Source organism: Mytilus galloprovincialis, chromosome 10 (assembly GCF_965363235.1).
Source record: "Mytilus galloprovincialis chromosome 10, xbMytGall1.hap1.1, whole genome shotgun sequence".
NCBI lineage: Eukaryota > Metazoa > Mollusca > Bivalvia > Mytilida > Mytilidae > Mytilus > Mytilus galloprovincialis.
The window spans coordinates 23,575,198-23,601,966 of NC_134847.1; the positions used below are offsets into that span (position 1 = coordinate 23,575,198).

The following is a 26,769-nucleotide window of genomic DNA, read 5'->3' on the forward strand; positions in this document are numbered from 1 at the left end:
TCGAATGAGGCATTTTTTAATTAGAATTGATAGTAATTTTAAATTAATTGTCCCTAATTTAAGATTTGACTTAAAACACATCACATTAATTTCAATAGCTAAAAAATATTCCCCATTTTAAAGCTGATACTAATTTATAATTTCCTTTTGTTACAGATACCCATATATGTTCCACTCCAACGAGAGGGATTTCATGGAAGATAACACACCAGGATGAGTCACATGTTAGTATTTGTTCATTAAAATTGTACTTGAAACTATGTTTTACTGTAACAATAGCTTAGAATTTTATGACAAATTTGATTTTAAATCAATTTCTTTTATTCAAATTTCGATTCGAATGCGGCATTTTTTAATTAGAATTGATAGTTACTGTAAATTAAGTGTCGCTGATTTAAAATTTGACATAAAACCCATCACATTAATTTCAATAGCCAAAAAATATTCCGCATTTTAAAGCTGATACTAATTTATAATTTCCTTTTGTTACAGATACCCATATATGTTCCACTCCAACGAGAGGGATTTCATGGAAGATAACGCACCAGGATGAGTCACATGTTAGTATTTGCTCATTAAAATTGTACTTGAAACTATGTTTTACTGTAACAATAGCTTAGAATTTTATGACAAATTTGGTCTTAAATCAATTTCTTTTATTAAAATTTGGATTCGAATGCTGCATTTTTTAATTAGAATTGATAGTAATTGTTAATTTAGTGTCGCTGATTTAAAATTTGACATAAAACACATCACATTAATTTCAATAGCCAAAAAATATTCCCCATTTTAAAGCTGATACTAATTTATAATTTCCTTTTGTTACAGATACCCATATATGTTCCACTCCAACGAGAGGGATTTCATGGAAGGTAACGCACCAGGATGAGTCGCATGTTAGTATTTGCTCATTAAAATTGTACTTGAAACTATGTTTTACTGTAACAATAGCTTAGAATTTTATGACAAATTTGGTCTTAAATCAATTTCTTTTATTAAAATTTCGATTCGAATGCGGCATTTTTTAATTAGAATTGATAGTAATTGTAAATTAAGTGTCGCTGATTTAAAATTTGACATAAAAAACATCACATTAATTTCAATAGCCAAAAAATATTCCCCATTTTAAAGCTGATACTAATTTATAATTTCCTTTTGTTACAGATACCCATATATGTTCCACTCCAATGAGAGGGATTTCATGGAAGATAACGCACCAGGATGAGTCACATGTTAGTATTTGCTCATTAAAATTGTACTTGAAACTATGTTTTACTGTAACGATAGCTTAGAATTTTATGACAAATTTGGTCTTAAATCAATTTCTTTTATTAAAATTTCGATTCGAATGCGGCATTTTTTAATTAGAATTGATAGTTATTGTAAATTAAGTGTCGCTGATTTAAAATTTGACATAAAACACATCACATTAATTTCAATAGCCAAAAAATATTCCGCATTTTAAAGCTGATACTAATTTATAATTTCCTTTTGTTACAGATACCCATATATGTTCCACTCCAACGAGAGGGATTTCATGGAAGATAACGCACCAGGATGAGTCACATGTTAGTATTTGCTCATTAAAATTGTACTTGAAACTATGTTTTACTGTAACGATAGCTTAGAATTTTATGACAAATTTGGTCTTAAATCAATTTCTTATATTAAAATTTCGATTCGAATGCGGCATTTTTTAATTAGAATTGATACTAATTGTAAATTAAGTGTCGCTGATTTAAAATTTGACATAAAACACATCACATTAATTTCAATAGCCAAAAAATATTCCGCATTTTAAAGCTGATACTAATTTATAATTTCCTTTTGTTACAGATACCCATATATGTTCCACTCCAACGAGAGGGATTTCATGGAAGATAACGCACCAGGATGAGTCACATGTTAGTATTTGCTCATTAAAATTGTACTTGAAACTATGTTTTACTGTAACGATAGCTTAGAATTTTATGACAAATTTGGTCTTAAATCAATTTCTTATATTAAAATTTCGATTCGAATGCGGCATTTTTTAATTAGAATTGATACTAATTGTAAATTAAGTGTCGCTGATTTAAAATTTGACATAAAACACATCACATTAATTTCAATAGCCAAAAAATATTCCGCATTTTAAAGCTGATACTAATTTATAATTTCCTTTTGTTACAGATACCCATATATGTTCCACTCCAACGAGAGGGATTTCATGGAAGATAACGCACCAGGATGAGTCACATGTTAGTATTTGCTCATTAAAATTGTACTTGAAACTATGTTTTACTGTAACGATAGCTTAGAATTTTATGACAAATTTGGTCTTAAATCAATTTCTTATATTAAAATTTCGATTCGAATGCGGCATTTTTTAATTAGAATTGATACTAATTGTAAATTAAGTGTCGCTGATTTAAAATTTGACATAAAACACATCACATTAATTTCAATAGCCAAAAAATATTCCGCATTTTAAAGCTGATACTAATTTATAATTTCCTTTTGTTACAGATACCCATATATGTTCCACTCCAACGAGAGGGATTTCATGGAAGATAACGCACCAGGATGAGTCGCATGTTAGTATTTGCTTATTAAAATTGTACTTGAAACTATGTTTTACTGTAACGATAGCTTAGAATTTTATGACAAATTTGGTCTTAAATCAATTTCTTTTATTAAAATTTCGATTCGAATGCGGCATTTTTTAATTAGAATTGATAGTAATTGTAAATTAAGTGTCGCTGATTTAAAATTTGACATAAAACACATCACATTAATTTCAATAGCCAAAAAATATTCCGCATTTTAAAGCTGATACTAATTTATAATTTCCTTTTGTTACAGATACCCATATATGTTCCACTCCAACGAGAGGGATTTCATGGAAGATAACGCACCAGGATGAGTCGCATGTTAGTATTTGCTCATTAAAATTGTACTTGAAACTATGTTTTACTGTAACAATAGCTTAGAATTTTATGACAAATTTGGTCTTAAATCAATTTCTTTTATTTAAATTTCGATTCGAATGCAGCAGTTTTTAAGTAGAGTTGATAGTAATTGTAAATTAAGTGTCGCTGATTTAAAATTTGACATAAAACACATCACATTAATTTCAATAGCCAAAAAATATTCCGCATTTTAAAGCTGATACTAATTTATAATTTCCTTTTGTTACAGATACCCATATATGTTCCACTCCAACGAGAGGGATTTCATGGAAGATAACGCACCAGGATGAGTCACATGTTAGTATTTGCTCATTAAAATTGTACTTGAAACTATGTTTTACTGTAAGGCCAATTAAAATTAATTGATAGATTTTCATCCCCGCCCGCCCCTCTGAAATCGTCCCGCCCCGATTTTTTTTATTTTATAAAATTTACGATTTACGGATTTTGTTCGTTTCCGTTACCGATAACCGTTAAAATTTCGTTTCATTTATGACTTCCTGTTTCAATTTTCGGTTTTGTACCTCGAGTAAATCTAACCAAAATGATTGTCGACATTTTCTGCTGCTATATGATGACAACATCATCTTTCGAGAGTAAAAACTGATAACGATAATGACGTGAAATATTCGTGTTACGAGAAAAACGCTGTGTCCTAGACCACAAATCGCGGTATGTCACAAATTTCTGTGATTAGAAAACTGGATTTTTTAGGCAATATTTTTGTGTCAGGAAGTTTGAATGTGAAAGATATCCAAAGCGCAAAAATCGTGGAACCCATTGATACAGAAAACATGACTGGATTAAAGATATTGAAACACAAACACGAACTTGTTTATTGAGTTTAAAAAGTCGACTAACATACGCTTTTTATTTACAGAAGCCCTTAGATTTTACCCATGACTGTCTTTTCTTGTTGATTAACACAAAATGTCCCAATATCCCCAAAAGGGTCATTAAACAACAACTTCTTTTTTTTTTTATTAAGTTCACATGTGTTTTACATGGTAATTTTCATCTTGCATAAATGCATAAGTACTGTACCAAGTTGGCAACCCTATTATTTTAAACACTGTTTGAGTTTTCATTTTATTCTGTACTCATAATAATTGTGTTGCATACCAATGCATTTGCTTCATTTTATGGGTACTAAAAACAATCGTTTAGGAACCCAAATACATTTGGTGTAGAAAGTCCAACCGAAGAGAGCATTTCTTCACGTCTTTGTTGTTTAGTTTCTAAAGCCGCAATTAGAGACATTTATTTTAGGATTTGAAAAATAATGTAAGATTCCTCATACCTGTGTATACATGATATAAGCTTATTTATAAGCTTATTATTACACTTGCATACATGAAGAATTCGTCACAAAATGGTTTCATATGAAATAAAATTTAAAAAATAAAATCCTCCCACCCGCCCCATTTTTTTCAGAAATTTGGATGAAAATCTACTAATTAATTTTAGTTGGCCTAACGATAGTTTAGAATTTTATGACAAATTTGGTCTTAAATCAATTTCTTTTATTAAAATTTCGATTCGAATGCGGCATTTTTTAATTAGAATTGATAGTAATTGTAAATTAAGTGTCGCTGATTTAAAATTTGACATAAAACACATCACATTAATTTCAATAGCCAAAAAATATTCCCCATTTTAAAGCCGATACCAATTTATAATTTCCTTTTGTTACAGATACCCATATATGTTCCACTCCAACGAGAGGGATTTCATGGAAGATAACGCACCAGGATGAGTCACATGTTAGTATTTGCTCATTAAAATTGTACTTGAAACTATGTTTTACTGTAACGATAGCTTAGAATTTTATGACAAATTTGGTCTTAAATCAATTTCTTTTATTAAAATTTCGATTCGAATGCGGCATTTTTTAATTAGAATTGATAGTAATTGTAAATTAAGTGTCGCTGATTTAAAATTTGACATAAAACATATCACATTAATTTCAATAGCCAAAAAATATTCCCCATTTTAAAGCTGATACTAATTTATAATTTCCTTTTGTTACAGATACCCATATATGTTCCACTCCAACGAGAGGGATTTCATGGAAGATAACACACCAGGATGAGTCACATGTTAGTATTTGCTCATTAAAATTGTACTTGAAACTATGTTTTACTGTAACGATAGCTTAGAATTTTATGACAAATTTGGTCTTAAATCAATTTCTTATATTAAAATTTCGATTCGAATGCGGCATTTTTTAATTAGAATTGATACTAATTGTAAATTAAGTGTCGCTGATTTAAAATTTGACATAAAACACATCACATTAATTTCAATAGCCAAAAAATATTCCGCATTTTAAAGCTGATACTAATTTATAATTTCTTTTTGTTACAGATACCCATATATGTTCCACTCCAACGAGAGGGATTTCATGGAAGATAACGCACCAGGATGAGTCACATGTTAGTATTTGCTCATTAAAATTGTACTTGAAACTATGTTTTACTGTAACGATAGCTTAGAATTTTATGACAAATTTGGTCTTAAATCAATTTCTTTTATTAAAATTTCGATTCGAATGCGGCATTTTTTAATTAGAATTGATACTAATTGTAAATTAAGTGTCGCTGATTTAAAATTTGACATAAAACACATCACATTAATTTCAATAGCCAAAAAATATTCCGCATTTTAAAGCTGATACTAATTTATAATTTCCTTTTGTTACAGATACCCATATATGTTCCACTCCAACGAGAGGGATTTCATGGAAGATAACGCACCAGGATGAGTCACATGTTAGTATTTGCTCATTAAAATTGTACTTGAAACTATGTTTTACTGTAACGATAGCTTAGAATTTTATGACAAATTTGGTCTTAAATCAATTTCTTTTATTAAAATTTCGATTCGAATGCGGCATTTTTTAATTAGAATTGATACTAATTGTAAATTAAGTGTCGCTGATTTAAAATTTGACATAAAACACATCACATTAATTTCAATAGCCAAAAAATATTCCCCATTTTAAAGCTGATACTAATTTATAATTTCCTTTTGTTACAGATACCCATATATGTTCCACTCCAACGAGAGGGATTTCATGGAAGATAACGCACCAGGATGAGTCACATGTTAGTATTTGCTCATTAAAATTGTACTTGAAACTATGTTTTACTGTAACAATAGCTTAGAATTTTATGACAAATTTGGTCTTAAATCAATTTCTTTTATTAAAATTTCGATTCGAATGCGGCATTTTTTAATTAGAATTGATAGTAATTGTAAATTAAGTGTTGCTGATTTAAAATTTGACATAAAACACATCACATTAATTTCAATAGCCAAAAAATATTTCCCATTTTAAAGCTGATACTAATTTATAATTTCCTTTTGTTACAGATACCCATATATGTTCCACTCCAACGAGAGGGATTTCATGGAAGATAACGCACCAGGATGAGTCACATGTTAGTATTTGCTCATTAAAATTGTACTTGAAACTATGTTTTACTGTAACAATAGCTTAGAATTTTATGACAAATTTGGTCTTAAATCAATTTCTTTTATTAAAATTTCGATTCGAATGCTGCATTTTTAATTAGAATTGATACTAATTGTAAATTAAGTGTCGCTGATTTAAAATTTGACATAAAACACATCACATTAATTTCAATAACCAAAAACTATTCCCCATTTTAAAGCTGATACTAATTTATAATTTCCTTTTGTTACAGATACCCATATATGTTCCACTCCAACGAGAGGGATTTCATGGAAGATAATGCACCAGGATGAGTCACATGTTAGTATTTGCTCATTAAAATTGTACTTGAAACTATGTTTTACTGTAACAATAGCTTAGAATTTTATGACAAATTTGGTCTTCAATCAATTTCTTTTATTAAAATTTCGATTCGAATGCGGCATTTTTTAATTAGAATTGATAGTAATTGTAAATTAAGTGTCGCTGATTTAAAATTTGACATAAAACACATCACATTAATTTCAATAGCCAAAAAATATTCCCCATTTTAAAGCTGATACTAATTTATAATTTCCTTTTGTTACAGATACCCATATATGTTCCACTCCAACGAGAGGGATTTCATGGAAGATAACGCACCAGGATGAGTCACATGTTAGTATTTGCTCATTAAAATTGTACTTGAAACTATGTTTTACTGTAACAATAGCTTAGAATTTTATGACAAATTTGGTCTTAAATCAATTTCTTTTATTAAAATTTCGATTCGAATGCGGCATTTTTTAATTAGAATTGATAGTAATTGTAAATTAAGTGTTGCTGATTTAAAATTTGACATAAAACACATCACATTAATTTCAATAGCCAAAAAATCTTTTCCATTTTAAAGCTGATACTAATTTATAATTTCCTTTTGTTACAGATACCCATATATGTTCCACTCCAACGAGAGGGATTTCATGGAAGATAACGCACCAGGATGAGTCACATGTTAGTATGTGCTCATTAAAATTGTACTCGAAACTATGTTTTACTGTAACAATAGCTTAGAATTTTATGACAAATTTGGTCTTAAATCAATTTCTTTTATTAAAATTTCGATTCGAATGCGGCATTTTTTAATTAGAATTGATAGTAATTGTAAATTAAGTGTCGCTGATTTAAAATTTGACATAAAACACATCACATTAATTTCAATAGCCAAAAAATATTCCGCATTTTAAAGCTGATACTAATTTATAATTTCCTTTTGTTACAGATACCCATATATGTTCCACTCCAACGAGAGGGATTTCATGGAAGATAACGCACCAGGATGAGTCACATGTTAGTATTTGCTCATTAAAATTGTACTTGAAACTATGTTTTACTGTAACAATAGCTTAGAATTTTATGACAAATTTAGTCTTAAATCAATTTCTTTTATTAAAATTTTGATTTGAATGCTGCATTTTTTAATTAGAATTGATACTAATTGTAAATTAAGTGTCGCTGATTTAAAATTTGACATAAAACACATCACATTAATTTCAATAGCCAAAAAATATTCCGCATTTTAAAGCTGATACTAATTTATAATTTCCTTTTGTTACAGATACCCATATATGTTCCACTCCAACGAGAGGGATTTCATGGAAGATAACGCACCAGGATGAGTCACATGTTAGTATTTGCTCATTAAAATTGTACTTGAAACTATGTTTTACTGTAACGATAGCTTAGAATTTTATGACAAATTTGGTCTTAAATCAATTTCTTATATTAAAATTTCGATTCGAATGCGGCATTTTTTAATTAGAATTGATACTAATTGTAAATTAAGTGTCGCTGATTTAAAATTTGACATAAAACACATCACATTAATTTCAATAGCCAAAAAATATTCCGCATTTTAAAGCTGATACTAATTTATAATTTCCTTTTGTTACAGATACCCATATATGTTCCACTCCAACGAGAGGGATTTCATGGAAGATAACGCACCAGGATGAGTCACATGTTAGTATTTGCTCGTTAAAATTGTACTTGAAACTATGTTTTACTGTAACGATAGCTTAGAATTTTATGACAAATTTGGTCATAAATCAATTTCTTTTATTAAAATTTCGATTCGAATGCGGCATTTTTTAATTAGAATTGATACTAATTGTAAATTAAGTGTTGCTGATTTAAAATTTGACATAAAACACATCACATTAATTTCAATAGCCAAAAAATATTCCCCATTTTAAAGCTGATACTAATTTATAATTTCCTTTTGTTACAGATACCCATATATGTTCCACTCCAACGAGAGGGATTTCATGGAAGATAACGCACCAGGATGAGTCACATGTTAGTATTTGCTCATTAAAATTGTACTTGAAACTATGTTTTACTGTAACGATAGCTTAGAATTTTATGACAAATTTGGTCTTAAATCAATTTCTTTTATTAAAATTTCGATTCGAATGCGGCATTTTTTAATTAGAATTGATAGTAATTGTAAATTAAGTGTCGCTGATTTAAAATTTGACATAAAACACATCACATTAATTTCAATAGCCAAAAAATATTCCCCATTTTAAAGCTGATACTAATTTATAATTTCCTTTTGTTACAGATACCCATATATGTTCCACTCCAACGAGAGGGATTTCATGGAAGATAACGCACCAGGATGAGTCACATGTTAGTATTTGCTCATTAAAATTGTACTTGAAACTATGTTTTACTGTAACGATAGCTTAGAATTTTATGACAAATTTGGTCTTAAATCAATTTCTTATATTAAAATTTCGATTCGAATGCGGCATTTTTTAATTAGAATTGATACTAATTGTAAATTAAGTGTCGCTGATTTAAAATTTGACATAAAACACATCACATTAATTTCAATAGCCAAAAAATATTCCCCATTTTAAAGCTGATACTAATTTATAATTTCCTTTTGTTACAGATACCCATATATGTTCCACTCCAACGAGAGGGATTTCATGGAAGATAACGCACCAGGATGAGTCACATGTTAGTATTTGCTCATTAAAATTGTACTTGAAACTATGTTTTACTGTAACAATAGCTTAGAATTTTATGACAAATTTGGTCTTAAATCAATTTCTTTTATTAAAATTTCGATTCGAATGCGGCATTTTTTAATTAGAATTGATAGTAATTGTAAATTAAGTGTCGCTGATTTAAAATTTGACATAAAACACATCACATTAATTTCAATAGCCAAAAAATATTCCCCATTTTAAAGCTGATACTAATTTATAATTTCCTTTTGTTACAGATACCCATATATGTTCCACTCCAACGAGAGGGATTTCATGGAAGATAACGCACCAGGATGAGTCACATGTTAGTATTTGCTCATTAAAATTGTACTTGAAACTATGTTTTACTGTAACGATAGCTTAGAATTTTATGACAAATTTGGTCTTAAATCAATTTCTTATATTAAAATTTCGATTCGAATGCGGCATTTTTTAATTAGAATTGATACTAATTGTAAATTAAGTGTCGCTGATTTAAAATTTGACATAAAACACATCACATTAATTTCAATAGCCAAAAAATATTCCGCATTTTAAAGCTGATACTAATTTATAATTTCCTTTTGTTACAGATACCCATATATGTTCCACTCCAACGAGACGGATTTCATGGAAGATAACGCACCAGGATGAGTCACATGTTAGTATTTGCTCATTAAAATTGTACTTGAAACTATGTTTTACTGTAACGATAGCTTAGAATTTTATGACAAATTTGGTCTTAAATCAATTTCTTTTATTAAAATTTCGATTCGAATGCGGCATTTATTAATTAGAATTGATACTAATTGTAAATTAAGTGTCGCTGATTTAAAATTTGACATAAAACACATCACATTAATTTCAATAGCCAAAAAATATTCCGCATTTTAAAGCTGATACTAATTTATAATTTCCTTTTGTTACAGATACCCATATATGTTCCACTCCAACGAGAGGGATTTCATGGAAGATAACGCACCAGGATGAGTCACATGTTAGTATTTGCTCATTAAAATTGTACTTGAAACTATGTTTTACTGTAACGATAGCTTAGAATTTTATGACAAATTTGGTCTTAAATCAATTTCTTTTATTAAAATTTCGATTCGAATGCGGCATTTTTTAATTAGAATTGATAGTAATTGTAAATTAAGTGTCGCTGATTTAAAATTTGACATAAAACACATCACATTAATTTCAATAGCCAAAAAATATTCCCCATTTTAAAGCTGATACTAATTTATAATTTCCTTTTGTTACAGATACCCATATATGTTCCACTCCAACGAGAGGGATTTCATGGAAGATAACGCACCAGGATGAGTCACATGTTAGTATTTGCTCATTAAAATTGTACTTGAAACTATTTTTTACTGTAACGATAGATTAGAATTTTATGACAAATTTGTTCTTAAATCAATTTCTTTTATTAAAATTTCGATTCGAATGCGTCATTTTTTAATTAGAATTGATAGTAATTGTAAATTAAGTGTCGCTGATTTAAAATTTGACATCAAACACATCACATGAATTTCAATAGCCAAAAAATATTCCCCATTTTAAAGCTGATACTAATTTATAATTTCCTTTTGTTACAGATACCCATATATGTTCCACTCCAACGAGAGGGATTTCATGGAAGATAACACACCAGGATGACTCACATGTTAGTATTTGCTCATTAAAATTGTACTTGAAACTATGTTTTACTGTAACAATAGCTTAGAATTTTATGACAAATTTGGTCTTAAATCAATTTCTTTTATTAAAATTTCGATTCGAATGCGGCATTTTTTTAATTAGAATTGATAGTAATTTTAAATTAAGTGTCGCTGATTTAAAATTTGACATAAAACACATCACATTAATTTCAATAGCCAAAAAATATTCCCCATTTTAAAGCTGATACTAATTTATAATTTCCTTTTGTTACAGATGCCCATATATGTTCCACTCCAACGAGAGGGATTTCATGGAAGATAACGCACCAGGATGAGTCACATGTTAGTATTTGCTCATTAAAATTGTACTTGAAACTATGTTTTACTGTAACAATAGCTTAGAATTTTATGACAAATTTGGTCTTAAATCAATTTCTTTTATTAAAATTTCGATTCGAATGCTGCATTTTTTAATTAGAATTGATAGTAATTGTATATTAAGTGTCACTGATTTAAAATTTGACATAAAACACATCACATTAATTTCAATAGCCAAAAAATATTCCCCATTTTAAAGCTGATACTAAATTATAATTTCCTTTTGTTACAGATACCCATATATGTTCCACTCCAACGAGAGAGATTTCATGGAAGATAACGCACCAGGATGAGTCGCATGTTAGTATTTGCTCATTAAAATTGTACTTGAAACTATGTTTTACTGTAACAATAGCTTAGAATTTTATGGCAAATTTGGTCTTAAATCAATTTCTTTTATTAAAATTTCGATTCGAATGCGGCATTTTTTAATTAGAATTGATAGTAATTGTAAATTAAGTGTTGCTGATTTAAAATTTGACATAAAACACATCACATTAATTTCAATAGCCAAAAAATATTCCCCATTTTAAAGCTGATACTAATTTATAATTTCCTTTTGTTACAGATACCCATATATGTTCCACTCCAACGAGAGCGATTTCATGGAAGATAACGCACCAGGATGAGTCACATGTTAGTATTTGCTCATTAAAATTGTACTTGGAACTATGTTTTACTGTAACAATAGCTTAGAATTTTATGACAAATTTGGTCTTAAATCAATTTCTTTTATTAAAATTTGGATTCGAATGCTGCATTTTTTAATTAGAATTGATACTAATTGTAAATTAAGTGTCGCTGATTTAAAATTTGACATAAAACACATCACATTAATTTCAATAACCAAAAAATATTCCCCATTTTAAAGCTGATACTAATTTATAATTTCCTTTTGTTACAGATACCCATATATGTTCCACTCCAACGAGAGGGATTTCATGGAAGATAACGCACCAGGATGAGTCACATGTTAGTATTTGCTCATTAAAATTGTACTTGAAACTGTTTTACTGTAACAATAGCTTAGAATTTTATGACAAATTTGGTCTTAAATCAATTTCTTTTATTAAAATTTCGATTCGAATGCGGCATTTTTTAATTTGAATTGATAGTAATTGTAAATTAAGTGTTGCTGATTTAAAATTTGACATAAAACACATCACATTAATTTCAATAGCCAAAAAATCTTTTCCATTTTAAAGCTGATACTAATTTATAATTTCCTTTTGTTACAGATACCCATATATGTTCCACTCCAACGAGAGGGATTTCATGGAAGATAACGCACCAGGATGAGTCACATGTTAGTATGTGCTCATTAAAATTGTACTCGAAACTATGATTTACTGTAACAATAGCTTAGAATTTTATGACATTTGGTCTTAAATCAATTTCTTTTATTAAAATTTCGATTCGAATGCGGCATTTTTTAATTAGAATTGATAGTAATTGTAAATTAAGTGTCGCTGATTTAAAATTTGACATAAAACACATCACATTAATTTCAATAGCCAAAAAATATTCCCCATTTTAAAGCTGATACTAATTTATAATTTCCTTTTGTTACAGATACCCATATATGTTCCACTCCAACGAGAGGGATTTCATGGAAGATAACGCACCAGGATGAGTCACATGTTAGTATTTGCTCATTAAAATTGTACTTGAAACTATGTTTTACTGTAACAATAGCTTAGAATTTTATGACAAATTTGGTCTTAAATCAATTTCTTTTATTAAAATTTCGATTCGAATGCGGCATTTTTTAATTTGAATTGATAGTAATTGTAAATTAAGTGTCGCTGATTTAAAATTTGACAAAACACATCACATTAATTTCAATAGCCAAAAAATATTCCCCATTTTAAAGCTGATACTAATTTATCATTTCCTTTTGTTACAGATACCCATATATGTTCCACTCCAACGAGAGGGATTCCATGGAAGATAATGCACCAGGATGAGTCACATGTTAGTATTTGCTCATTAAAATTGTACTTGAAACTATGTTTTACTTTTACTATAGCTTAGAATTTTATGACAAATTTGGTCTTAAATCAATTTCTTTTATTAAAATTTCGATTCGAATGCGATATTTTTTAATTAGAATTGAAAGTAATTGTAAATTAAGTGTTGCTCATTTTAAAATGACATAAAACACATCACATTAATTTCAATAGCCAAAAAATATTCCCCATTTTAAAGCTGATACTAATTTATAATTTCCTTTTGTTACAGATACCCATATATGTTCCACTCCAACGAGAGGGATTTCATGGAAGATAACGCACCAGGATGAGTCACATGTTAGTATTTGCTCATTAAAATTGTACGTGAAACTATGTTTTACTGTAACAATAGCTTAGAATTTTATGAAAAATTTGGTCTTAAATCAATTTCTTTGATTAAAATTTCGATTCGAATGCGGCATTTTTTAATTAGAATTGATAGCAATTGTAAATTAAGTGTTGCTGATTTAAAATTTGACATAAAACGCATCACATTAATTTCAATAGCCAAAAAATCTTTCCCATTTTAAAGCTGATACTAATTTATAATTTCCTTTTGTTACAGATACCCATATATGTTCCACTCCAACGAGAGGGATTTCATGGAAGATAACGCACCAGGATGAGTCACATGTTAGTATTTGCTCATTAAAATTGTACTTGAAACTATGTTTTACTGTAACAATAGCTTAGAATTTTATGACAAATTTGGTCTTAAATCAATTTCTTTTATTAAAATTTCGATTCGAATGTGGAATTTTTTAATTAGAATTGATAGTAATTGTTAATTTAGTGTCGCTGATTTAAAATTTGACATAAAACACATCACATTAATTTCAATAGCCAAAAAATATTCCCCATTTTAAAGCTGATACTAATTTATAATTTCCTTTTGTTACAGATACCCATATATGTTCCACTCCAACGAGAGGGATTTCATGGAAGATAACGCACCAGGATGAGTCACATGTTAGTATTTGCTCATTAAAATTGTACTCGAAACTATGTTTTACTGTAACAATAGCTTAAATTTTATGACAAATTTGGTCTTAAATCAATTTCTTTTATTAAAATTTCGATTCGAATGCGGCATTTTTTAATTAGAATTGATAGTAATTGTAAATTAAGTGTTGCTGATTTAAAATTTGACATAAAACGCATCACATTAATTTCAATAGCCAAAAAATCTTTCCCATTTTAAAGCTGATACTAATTTATAATTTCCTTTTGTTACAGATACCCATATATGTTCCACTCCAACGAGAGGGATTTCATGGAAGATGACGCACCAGGATGAGTCACATGTTAGTATTTGCTCATTAAAATTGTACTTGAAACTATGTTTTACTGTAACAATAGCTTAGAATTTTATGACAAATTTGGTCTTAAATCAATTTCTTTTATTAAAATTTCGATTCGAATGCGGCATTTTTTAATTAGAATTGATAGTAATTGTAAATTAAGTGTCGCTGATTTAAAATTTGACATAAAACACATCACATTAATTTCAATAGCCCAAAAAACTTCCCCATTTTAAAGCTGATACTAATTTATAATTTCCTTTTGTTACAGATACCCATATATGTTCCACTCCAACGAAAGGGATTTCATGGAAGATAACGCACCAGGATGAGTCACATGTTAGTATTTGCTCATTAAAATTGTACTGGAAACTATGTTTTACTGTAACAATAGCTTAGAATTTTATGACAAATTTGGTCTTAAATCAATTTCTTTTATTCAAATTTCGACTCGAATGACGCATTTTTTAATTAGAATTGATAGTAATTTTAAATTAATTGTCCCTAATTTAAGATTTGACTTAAAACACATCACATTAATTTCAATAGCCAAAAAATATTCCCCATTTTAAAGCTGATACTAATTTATAATTTCCTTTTGTTACAGATACCCATATATGTTCCACTCCAACGAGAGGGATTTCATGGAAGATAACACACCAGGATGAGTCACATGTTAGTATTTGTTCATTAAAATTGTACTTGAAACTATGTTTTACTGTAACAATAGCTTAGAATTTTATGACAAATTTGATTTTAAATCAATCTCTTATTTAAATTTCGACTCGAATGCGGCATTTTTTAATTAGAATTGATAGTAATTGTAAATTAAGTGTCGCTGATTTAAAATTTGACATAAAACACATCCCATTAATTTCAATAGCCCAAAAAACTTCCCCATTTTAAAGCTGACACTAATTTATAATTTCCTTTTGTTACAGATACCCATATATGTTCCACTCCAACGAGAGGGATTTCATGGAAGATAACGCACCAGGATGAGTCACATGTTAGTATTTGCTCATTAGAATTGTACTTAAAACTATGCTTTACTGTTACTATAGCTTAGAATTTTATGACAAATTTGGTCTTAAATCAATTTCTTTTATTAAAATTTCGATTCGAATGCGGCATTTTTTAATTAGAATTGAAAGTAATTGTAAATTAAGTGTTGCTGATTTAAAATTTGACATAAAACACATCACATTAATTTCAATAGCCAAAAAATATCCCCATTTTAAAGCTGATACTAATTTATAATTTCCTTTTGTTACAGATACCCATATATGTTCCACTCCAACGAGAGGGATTTCATGGAAGATAACGCACCAGGATGAGTCACATGTTAGTATTTGCTCATTAAAATTGTACTTAAAACTATGTTTTACTGTTACTATAGCTTAGAATTTTATGACAAATTTGGTCTTAAATCAATTTCTTTTATTAAAATTTGGATTCGAATGCGGCATTTTTTAATTAGAATTGAAAGTAATTGTAAATTAAGTGGTGCTGATTTAAAATTTGACATAAAACGCATCACATTAATTTCAATAGCCAAAAAATCTTTCCCATTTTAAAGCTGATACTAATTTATAATTTCCTTTTTTTACAGATACCCATATATGTTCCACTCCAACGAGAGCGATTTCATGGAAGATAACGCACCAGGATGAGTCACATGTTAGTATTTGCTCATTAAAATTGTACTTGGAACTATGTTTTACTGTAACAATAGCTTAGAATTTTATGACAAATTTGGTCTTAAATCAATTTCTTTTATTAAAATTTGGATTCGAATGCTGCATTTTTTAATTAGAATTGATACTAATTGTAAATTAAGTGTCGCTGATTTAAAATTTGACATAAAACACATCACATTAATTTCAATAACCAAAAAATATTCCCCATTTTAAAGCTGATACTAATTTATAATTTCCTTTTGTTACAGATACCCATATATGTTCCACTCCAACGAGAGGGATTTCATGGAAGATAACGCACCAGGATGAGTCACATGTTAGTATTTGCTCATTAAAATTGTACTTGAAACTGTTTTACTGTAACAATAGCTTAGAATTTTATGACAAATTTAGTCTTAAATCAATTTCTTTTATTAAAATTTCGATTCGAATGCGGCATTTTTTAATTTGAATTGATAGTAATTGTAAATTAAGTGTTGCTGATTTAAAATTTGACATAAAACACATCACATTAATTTCAATAGCCAAAAAATCTTTTCCATTTTAAAGCTGATACTAATTTATAATTTCCTTTTGTTACAGATACCCATATATGTTCCACTCCAACGAGAGGGATTTCATGGAAGATAACGCACCAGGATGAGTCACATGTTAGTATGTGCTCATTAAAATTGTACTCGAAACTATGATTTACTGTAACAATAGCTTAGAATTTTATGACATTTGGTCTGAAATCAATTTCTTTTATTAAAATTTCGATTCGAATGCGGCATTTTTTAATTAGAATTGATAGTAATTGTAAATTAAGTGTCGCTGATTTAAAATTTGACATCAAACACATCACATTAATTTCAATAGCCAAAAAATATTCCCCATTTTAAAGCTGATACTAATTTATAATTTCCTTTTGTTACAGATACCCATATATGTTCCACTCCAACGAGAGGGATTCCATGGAAGATAACGCACCAGGATGAGTCACATGTTAGTATTTGCTCATTAAAATTGTACTTGAAACTATGTTTTACTTTTACTATAGCTTAGAATTTTATGACAAATTTGGTCTTAAATCAATTTCTTTTATTAAAATTTCGATTCGAATGCGATATTTTTTAATTAGAATTGAAAGTAATTGTAAATTAAGTGTTGCTCATTTTAAAATGACATAAAACACATCACATTAATTTCAATAGCCAAAAAATATTCCCCATTTTAAAGCTGATACTAATTTATAATTTCCTTTTGTTACAGATACCCATATATGTTCCACTCCAACGAGAGGGATTTCATGGAAGATAACGCACCAGGATGAGTCACATGTTAGTATTTGCTCATTAAAATTGTACTTGAAACTATGTTTTACTGTAACAATAGCTTAGAATTTTATGAAAAATTTGGTCTTAAATCAATTTCTTTGATTAAAATTTCGATTCGAATGCGGCATTTTTTAATTAGAATTGATAGCAATTGTAAATTAAGTGTTGCTGATTTAAAATTTGACATAAAACGCATCACATTAATTTCAATAGCCAAAAAATCTTTCCCATTTTAAAGCTGATACTAATTTATAATTTCCTTTTGTTACAGATACCCATATATGTTCCACTCCAACGAGAGGGATTTCATGGAAGATAACGCACCAGGATGAGTCACATGTTAGTATTTGCTCATTAAAATTGTACTTGAAACTATGTTTTACTGTAACAATAGCTTAGAATTTTATGACAAATTTGGTCTTAAATCAATTTCTTTTATTAAAATTTCGATTCGAATGTGGAATTTTTTAATTAGAATTGATAGTAATTGTTAATTTAGTGTCGCTGATTTAAAATTTGACATAAAACACATCACATTAATTTCAATAGCCAAAAAATATTCCCCATTTTAAAGCTGATACTAATTTATAATTTCCTTTTGTTACAGATACCCATATATGTTCCACTCCAACGAGAGGGATTTCATGGAAGATAACGCACCAGGATGAGTCACATGTTAGTATTTGCTCATTAAAATTGTACTTGAAACTATGTTTTACTGTAACAATAGCTTAGAATTTTATGACAAATTTGGTCTTAAATCAATTTCTTTTATTAAAATTTCAATTCGAATGCGGCATTTTTTAATCAGAATTGATAGTAATTGTTTATTTAGTGTCGCTGATTTAAAATTTGACATAAAACACATCACATTAATTTCAATAGCCAAAAAATATTCCCCATTTTAAAGCTGATACTAATTTATAATTTCCTTTTGTTACAGATACCCATATATGTTCCACTCCAACGAGAGGGATTTCATGGAAGATAACGCACCAGGATGAGTCACATGTTAGTATTTGCTCATTAAAATTGTACTCGAAACTATGTTTTACTGTAACAATAGCTTAAATTTTATGACAAATTTGGTCTTAAATCAATTTCTTTTATTAAAATTTCGATTCGAATGCGGCATTTTTTAATTAGAATTGATAGCAATTGTAAATTAAGTGTTGCTGATTTAAAATTTGACATAAAACGCATCACATTAATTTCAATAGCCAAAAAATCTTTCCCATTTTAAAGCTGATACTAATTTATAATTTCCTTTTGTTACAGATACCCATATATGTTCCACTCCAACGAGAGGGATTTCATGGAAGATGACGCACCAGGATGAGTCACATGTTAGTATTTGCTCATTAAAATTGTACTTGAAACTATGTTTTACTGTAACAATAGCTTAGAATTTTATGACAAATTTGGTCTTAAATCAATTTCTTTTATTAAAATTTCGATTCGAATGCGGCATTTTTTAATTAGAATTGATAGTAATTGTAAATTAAGTGTCGCTGATTTAAAATTTGACATAAAACACATCACATTAATTTCAATAGCCCAAAAAACTTCCCCATTTTAAAGCTGATACTAATTTATAATTTCCTTTTGTTACAGATACCCATATATGTTCCACTCCAACGAGAGGGATTTCATGGAAGATAACGCACCAGGATGAGTCACATGTTAGTATTTGCTCATTAAAATTGTACTGGAAACTATGTTTTACTGTAACAATAGCTTAGAATTTTATGACAAATTTGGTCTTAAATCAATTTCTTTTATTCAAATTTCGACTCGAATGACGCATTTTTTAATTAGAATTGATAGTAATTTTAAATTAATTGTCCCTAATTTAAGATTTGACTTAAAACACATCACATTAATTTCAATAGCCAAAAAATATTCCCCATTTTAAAGCTGATACTAATTTATAATTTCCTTTTGTTACAGATACCCATATATGTTCCACTCCAACGAGAGGGATTTCATGGAAGATAACACACCAGGATGAGTCACATGTTAGTATTTGTTCATTAAAATTGTACTTGAAACTATGTTTTACTGTAACAATAGCTTAGAATTTTATGACAAATTTGATTTTAAATCAATCTCTTATTCAAATTTCGACTCGAATGCGGCATTTTTTAATTAGAATTGATAGTAATTGTAAATTAAGTGTCGCTGATTTAAAATTTGACATAAAACACATCACATTAATTTCAATAGCCCAAAAAACTTCCCCATTTTAAAGCTGACACTAATTTATAATTTCCTTTTGTTACAGATACCCATATATGTTCCACTCCAACGAGAGGGATTTCATGGAAGATAACGCACCAGGATGAGTCACATGTTAGTATTTGCTCATTAAAATTGTACTTGAAACTATGTTTTACTGTAACAATAGCTTAGAATTTTATGACAAATTTGGTCTTAAATCAATTTCTTTTATTAAAATTTCGATTCGAATGCGGCATTTTTTAATTAGAATTGATAGTAATTGTAAATTAAGTGTCGCTGATTTAAAATTTGACAAAACACATCACATTAATTTCAATAGCCAAAAAATATTCCCCATTTTAAAGCTGATACTAATTTATCATTTCCTTTTGTTACAGATACCCATATATGTTCCACTCCAACGAGAGGGATTCCATGGAAGATAACGCACCAGGATGAGTCACATGTTAGTATTTGCTCATTAAAATTGTACTTGAAACTATGTTTTACTTTTACTATAGCTTAGAATTTTATGACAAATTTGGTCTTAAATCAATTTCTTTTATTAAAATTTCGATTCGAATGCGATATTTTTTAATTAGAATTGAAAGTAATTGTAAATTAAGTGTTGCTCATTTTAAAATGACATAAAACACATCACATTAATTTCAATAGCCAAAAAATATTCCCCATTTTAAAGCTGATACTAATTTATAATTTCCTTTTGTTACAGATACCCATATATGTTCCACTCCAACGAGAGGGATTTCATGGAAGATAACGCACCAGGATGAGTCACATGTTAGTATTTGCTCATTAAAATTGTACTTGAAACTATGTTTTACTGTAACAATAGCTTAGAATTTTATGAAAAATTTGGTCTTAAATCAATTTCTTTGATTAAAATTTCGATTCGAATGCGGCATTTTTTAATTAGAATTGATAGCAATTGTAAATTAAGTGTTGCTGATTTAAAATTTGACATAAAACGCATCACATTAATTTCAATAGCCAAAAAATCTTTCCCATTTTAAAGCTGATACTAATTTATAATTTCCTTTTGTTACAGATACCCATATATGTTCCACTCCAACGAGAGGGATTTCATGGAAGATAACGCACCAGGATGAGTCACATGTTAGTATTTGCTCATTAGAATTGTACTTAAAACTATGCTTTACTGTTACTATAGCTTAGAATTTTATGACAAATTTGGTCTTAAATCAATTTCTTTTATTAAAATTTCGATTCGAATGCGGCATTTTTTAATTAGAATTGAAAGTAATTGTAAATTAAGTGTTGCTGATTTAAAATTTGACATAAAACACATCACATTAATTTCAATAGCCAAAAAATATCCCCATTTTAAAGCTGATACTAATTTATAATTTCCTTTTGTTACAGATACCCATATATGTTCCACTCCAACGAGAGGGATTTCATGGAAGATAACGCACCAGGATGAGTCACATGTTAGTATTTGCTCATTAAAATTGTACTTAAAACTATGTTTTACTGTTACTATAGCTTAGAATTTTATGACAAATTTGGTCTTAAATCAATTTCTTTTATTAAAATTTGGATTCGAATGCGGCATTTTTTAATTAGAATTGAAAGTAATTGTAAATTAAGTGTTGCTGATTTAAAATTTGACATAAAACGCATCACATTAATTTCAATAGCCAAAAAATCTTTCCCATTTTAAAGCTGATACTAATTTATAATTTCCTTTTGTTACAGATACCCATATATGTTCCACTCCAACGAGAGGGATTTCATGGAAGATAACGCACCAGGATGAGTCACATGTTAGTATTTGCTCATTAAAATTGTACTTGAAACTATGTTTTACTGTAACAATAGCTTAGAATTTTATGACAAATTTGGTCTTAAATCAATTTCTTTTATTAAAATTTCGATTCGAATGCGGCATTTTTTAATTAGAATTGATAGTAATTGTAAATTAAGTGTGGCTGATTTAAAATTTGACATAAAACACATCACATTAATTTCAATAGCCCAAAAAACTTCCCCATTTTAAAGCTGATACTAATTTATAATTTCCTTTTGTTACAGATACCCATATATGTTCCACTCCAACGAGAGGGATTTCATGGAAGATAACGCACCAGGATGAGTCACATGTTAGTATTTGCTCATTAAAATTGTACTGGAAACTATGTTTTACTGTAACAATCGCTTAGAATTTTATGACAAATTTGGTCTTAAATCAATTTCTTTTATTCAAATTTCGACTCAAATGAGGCATTTTTTAATTAGAATTGATAGTAATTTTAAATTAATTGTCCCTAATTTAAGATTTGACTTAAAACACATCACATTAATTTCAATAGCCAAAAAATATTCCCCATTTTAAAGCTGATACTAATTTATAATTTCCTTTTGTTACAGATACCCATATATGTTCCACTCCAACGAGAGGGATTTCATGGAAGATAACACACCAGGATGAGTCACATGTTAGTATTTGTTCATTAAAATTGTACTAGAAACTATGTTTTACTGTAACAATAGCTTAGAATTTTATGACAAATTTGATTTTAAATCAATCTCTTATTCAAATTTCGACTCGAATGCGGCATTTTTTAATTAGAATTGATAGTAATTGTAAATTAAGTGTCGCTGATTTAAAATTTGACATAAAACACATCACATTAATTTCAATAGCCCAAAAAACTTCCCCATTTTAAAGCTGACACTAATTTATAATTTCCTTTTGTTACAGATACCCATATATGTTCCACTCCAACGAGAGGGATTTCATGGAAGATAACGCACCAGGATGAGTCACATGTTAGTATTTGCTCATTAGAATTGTACTTAAAACTATGTTTTACTGTTACTATAGCTTAGAATTTTATGACAAATTTGGTCTTAAATCAATTTCTTTTATTAAAATTTCGATTTGAATGCGGCATTTTTTAATTAGAATTGAAAGTAATTGTAAATTAAGTGTTGCTGATTTAAAATTTGACATAAAACACATCACATTAATTTCAATAGCCAAAAAATATCCCCATTTTAAAGCTGATACTAATTTATAATTTCCTTTTGTTACAGATACCCATATATGTTCCACTCCAACGAGAGGGATTTCATGGAAGATAACGCACCAGGATGAGTCACATGTTAGTATTTGCTCATTAAAATTGTACTTAAAACTATGTTTTACTGTTACTATAGCTTAGAATTTTATGACAAATTTGGTCTTAAATCAATTTCTTTTATTAAAATTTGGATTCGAATGCTGCATTTTTTAATTAGAATTGATACTAATTGTAAATTAAGTGTCGCTGATTTAAAATTTGGCATAAAACCCATCACATTAATTTCAATAGCCAAAAAATATTCCCCATTTTAAAGCTGATACTAATTTATAATTTCCTTTTGTTACAGATACCCATATATGTTCCACTCCAACGAGAGGGATTTCATGGAAGATAACGCACCAGGATGAGTCACATGTTAGTATTTGCTCATTAAAATTGTACTCGAAACTATGTTTTACTGTAACAATAGCTTAGAATTTTATGACAAATTTGGTCTTAAATCAATTTCTTTTATTAAAATTTCGATTCGAATGCGGCATTTTTTAATTAGAATTGATAGCAATTGTAAATTAAGTGTTGCTGATTTAAAATTTGACATAAAACGCATCACATTAATTTCAATAGCCAAAAAATCTTTCCCATTTTAAAGCTGATACTAATTTATAATTTCCTTTTGTTACAGATACCCATATATGTTCCACTCCAACGAGAGGGATTTCATGAGAGATAACGCACCAGGATGAGTCACATGTTAGTATTTGCTCATTAAAATTGTACTTGAAACTATGTTTTACTGTAACAATAGCTTAGAATTTTATGACAAATTTGGTCTTAAATCAATTTCTTTTATTAAAATTTGGATTCGAATGCTGCATTTTTTAATTAGAATTGATACTAATTGTAAATTAAGTGTCGCTGATTTAAAATTTGGCATAAAACCCATCACATTAATTTCAATAGCCAAAAAATATTCCCCATTTTAAAGCTGATACTAATTTATAATTTCCTTTTGTTACAGATACCCATATATGTTCCACTCCAACGAGAGGGATTTCATGGAAGATAACGCACCAGGATGAGTCACATGTTAGTATTTGCTCATTAAAATTGTACTCGAAACTATGTTTTACTGTAACAATAGCTTAAATTTTATGACAAATTTGGTCTTAAATCAATTTCTTTTATTAAAATTTCGATTCGAATGCGGCATTTTTTAATTAGAATTGATAGCAATTGTAAATTAAGTGTTGCTGATTTAAAATTTGACATAAAACGCATCACATTAATTTCAATAGCCAAAAAATCTTTCCCATTTTAAAGCTGATACTAATTTATAATTTCCTTTTGTTACAGATACCCATATATGTTCCACTCCAACGAGAGGGATTTCATGGAAGATAACGCACCAGGATGAGTCACATGTTAGTATTTGCTCATTAAAATTGTACTTGAAACTATGTTTTACTGTAACAATAGCTTAGAATTTTATGACAAATTTGGTCTTAAATCAATTTCTTTTATTAAAATTTCGATTCGAATGCAGCATTTTTTAATCAGAATTGATAGTAATTGTTAATTTAGTGTCGCTGATTTAAAATTTGACATAAAGCACATCACATTAATTTCAATAGCCAAAAAATATTCCCCATTTTAAAGCTGATACTAATTTATAATTTCCTTTTGTTACAGATACCCATATATGTTCCACTCCAACGAGAGGGATTTCATGGAAGATGACGCACCAGGATGAGTCACATGTTAGTATTTGCTCATTAAAATTGTACTTGAAACTATGTTTTACTGTAACAATACCTTAGAATTTTATTACAAATTTGGTCTTAAATCAATTTCTTTTATTAAAATTTCGATTCGAATGCGGCATTTTTTAATTAGAATTGATAGTAATTGTTAATTTAGTGTCGCTGATTTAGAATTTGACATAAAACACATCACATTAATTTCAATAGCCAAAAAATATTCCCCATTTTAAAGCTGATACTAATTTATAATTTCCTTTTGTTACAGATACCCATATATGTTCCACTCAAACGAGAGGGTTTTCATGGAAGATAACGCACCAGGATGAGTCACATGTTAGTATTTGCTCATTAAAATTGTACTTGAAACTATGTTTTACTGTAACAATAGCTTAGAATTTTATGACAAATTTGGTCTTAAATCAATTTCTTTTATTAAAATTTCGATTCGAATGCGGCATTTTTTAATTAGAATTGATAGCAATTGTAAATTAAGTGTTGCTGATTTAAAATTTGACATAAAACGCATCACATTAATTTCAATAGCCAAAAAATCTTTCCCATTTTAAAGCTGATACTAATTTATAATTTCCTTTTGTTACAGATACCCATATATGTTCCACTCCAACGAGAGGGATTTCATGGAAGATAACGCACCAGGATGAGTCACATGTTAGTATTTGCTCATTAAAATTGTACTTGAAACTATGTTTTACTGTAACAATAGCTTAGAATTTTATGACAAATTTGGTCTTAAATCAATTTCTTTTATTAAAATTTCGATTCGAATGCAGCATTTTTTAATCAGAATTGATAGTAATTGTTAATTTAGTGTCGCTGATTTAAAATTTGACATAAAGCACATCACATTAATTTCAATAGCCAAAAAATATTCCCCATTTTAAAGCTGATACTAATTTATAATTTCCTTTTGTTACAGATACCCATATATGTTCCACTCCAACGAGAGGGATTTCATGGAAGATGACGCACCAGGATGAGTCACATGTTAGTATTTGCTCATTAAAATTGTACTTGAAACTATGTTTTACTGTAACAATACCTTAGAATTTTATTACAAATTTGGTCTTAAATCAATTTCTTTTATTAAAATTTCGATTCGAATGCGGCATTTTTTAATTAGAATTGATAGTAATTGTTAATTTAGTGTCGCTGATTTAGAATTTGACATAAAACACATCACATTAATTTCAATAGCCAAAAAATATTCCCCATTTTAAAGCTGATACTAATTTATAATTTCCTTTTGTTACAGATACCCATATATGTTCCACTCAAACGAGAGGGTTTTCATGGAAGATAACGCACCAGGATGAGTCACATGTTAGTATTTGCTCATTAAAATTGTACTTGAAACTATGTTTTACTGTAACAATAGCTTAGAATTTTATGACAAATTTGGTCTTAAATCAATTTCTTTTATTAAAATTTCGATTCGAATGCGGCATTTTTTAATTAGAATTGATAGTAATTGTAAATTAAGTGTCGCTGATTTAAAATTTGACATAAAACACATTACATTAATTTCAATAGCCCAAAAAACTTCCCCATTTTAAAGCTGACACTAATTTATAATTTCCTTTTGTTACAGATACCCATATATGTTCCACTCCAACGAGAGGGATTTCATGGAAGATAACGCACCAGGATGAGTCACATGTTAGTATTTGCTCATTAAAATTTTACTTGAAACTATGTTTTACTGTAACAATAGCTTAGAATTTTATGACAAATTTGGTCTTAAATCAATTTCTTTTATTCAAATTTTGACTCGAATGAGGCATTTTTTAATTAGAATTGATAGTAATTTTAAATTAATTGTCCCTAATTTAAGATTTGACTTAAAACACATCACATTAATTTCAATAGCCAAAAAATATTCCCCATTTTAAAGCTGATAC

The 26,769-nt window shown here is 28.5% G+C and overlaps 1 long non-coding RNA gene across 1 annotated transcript; it reads left to right on the forward strand.

Moving 5' to 3' along the window:
- Positions 1-149: 149 nt before the first annotated feature.
- Positions 150-11,551, forward strand: LOC143047205 (uncharacterized). Its single transcript, XR_012969436.1, has 5 exons — positions 150-224; positions 1,165-1,232; positions 4,983-5,050; positions 6,662-6,729; positions 11,367-11,551. It is a non-coding gene; the product is annotated as an uncharacterized LOC143047205 (long non-coding RNA).
- The last annotated feature ends 15,218 nt before the right edge of the window (positions 11,552-26,769 follow it).